At 45.1% G+C, this 1,790-nt stretch overlaps 1 protein-coding gene across 2 annotated transcripts in view; it reads right to left on the bottom strand.

The window, feature by feature from the left end:
* LYN (LYN proto-oncogene, Src family tyrosine kinase) overlaps window positions 1-1,790 on the bottom strand; it is a 141,930-nt gene that overhangs the window by 9,094 nt on the left and 131,046 nt on the right. The window lies entirely within an intron of this gene.

Genomic DNA, 1,790 nt, shown 5'->3' with positions numbered 1-1,790 from the left:
CGTTTCGCCATATTGTCAGGCTGGTCTCAAACTCCTGGCCTCAAGTGATCCACTGAAGTTGGGGTTACAGGCGTGAGCCATCACGCCCGGCCTGCGTAGCTTCTAAAGTACTTTAAAAACACACACACAAAACATAGCCAGTAGTTTACTGGGTAAAGAATGTATTTTCAGATAATTCCATTAATCAGCGGATTCTCTCCCATAAGCAGTTTTAGAACAGTGTGGAAAATGGCATATTTTGGCAACGTTTACCAATTTCTCTGTTCTCTATGAATGAAGTTTTCTCATCTGAAAGTAAATAGAATTGCTTGATTATGTTTATAACCGTAATGCTAGAGGCTCTTGTAACACACAGCTCTGGTGACTGGAAAATCTACTGATCCAGAACTCCGAAAGACATCTCACATCCCCAGTCTTTCCAGGGACAAGCCAATCATGGAACAGACTAGTTGATGGATTTTGGTGGATTCTTCTATGTAGAAAGAAATTTTTTTTGTGATTCTCACCATTTTTCTATTGGTTCCTTTTTTAAAAAATGATTTTTTACCTCGAATATTTCCAAATCTTGGGCATCGAACATATCAGCTGAGTGGTCTCAGGAGGCACACGGATCTGGGGCTCAGAGCAGCTTTGCCACCAGCAAGGGGCCCAGTCACTCTCTCCAAACCTCAGGGGCCACAGTGTACATCACATGCAGCATACCACACATATCACACAACGTTCTTTTATGAGATTATATGTTTATTTTATCAGGTGTCAGATTATATACATCATCTGACTATATAATCTTTCTCTACCAACAATATAGAAAGACATGTCGTTACAGATGGGGATAGAGATTTTTACATCAGACATCAGGGCTGATGAGAAATATTTTTCCTATTTTTGCAGCAGTGTTAATTCATTAACCTCAGTGTCTAGAGAAGCTGAAAGATGAAATGCTGACACTAAAGGGATTTCCTGGGATAGCAGGTCCACTGTGCAGGCAGACACCACACAAAGGCCTTCAGCTGCCAGCTGGTCCCTGCCCCAGTTTCTCTGTGGCTCATCCCCACATGCAGCAGTAGTGATGGGAGCATGCAGACTGTGTGGTTGCTCTGTCTAAAAGCCTTCACTGGCTTGCATCTCAGCAGAGTAAGAGAGGCCGCTCTCACGTGGCCGTAAGTCTCTCCCTGAGCCACTCTAACCCCCAGCTCCATAGCCTTCTGCTTTCTCATCCATCGACTGTCTAGAGATCAAATGGTCTAGGTGAGTCATGAATTCATTCATTCATTCATTCGCTCGTTCATCCATCAAATACTCACAGAGGCCCAAACCACGCTGGCCTCCTGCTCCTGTTGGCCAAGCCCATGCTCTGGCTGCCCTCCCCATCGGGACCTGCAGATCTCAGCGAGCCCAAGGCTCCCTCCCTCGCATCTCTGAGTCCCTGTGGCTGCCAGGACCACGGGAGTAAAGCAGCAGCTCCCCACCTTCTTCTGTGGGTATTCGCCAATCCCTAAGCCACTCCACGCAGGCTCCACACCACTCCCACCATCCTACAGGCTGGCCATGTGTTTGATAACCATCAGTTTCTCCCTACTACAGCATTCACTCCCAGGGACACGGCCAGATACCATGGCCTCCTAGCAGCTGAGAGTACCCAGCAAACTCAAACATTCTTTGAATAGGAGAATAAACATTAAAAACTTAATTTTAAATTCCCCTCATGCAAGATTTTGTTAAAAGTCAAACATGAATGAAAATGTGAAGGCTCTGGATGAAATCCTTCCTCTTTTTTTTTTTTTTTTTTT

Source organism: Cebus imitator, unplaced genomic scaffold (genome assembly GCF_001604975.1).
Source record: "Cebus imitator isolate Cc_AM_T3 unplaced genomic scaffold, Cebus_imitator-1.0 Scaffold73, whole genome shotgun sequence".
NCBI lineage: Eukaryota > Metazoa > Chordata > Mammalia > Primates > Cebidae > Cebus > Cebus imitator.
This window is presented reverse-complemented; position numbering and strand designations above follow the sequence as displayed.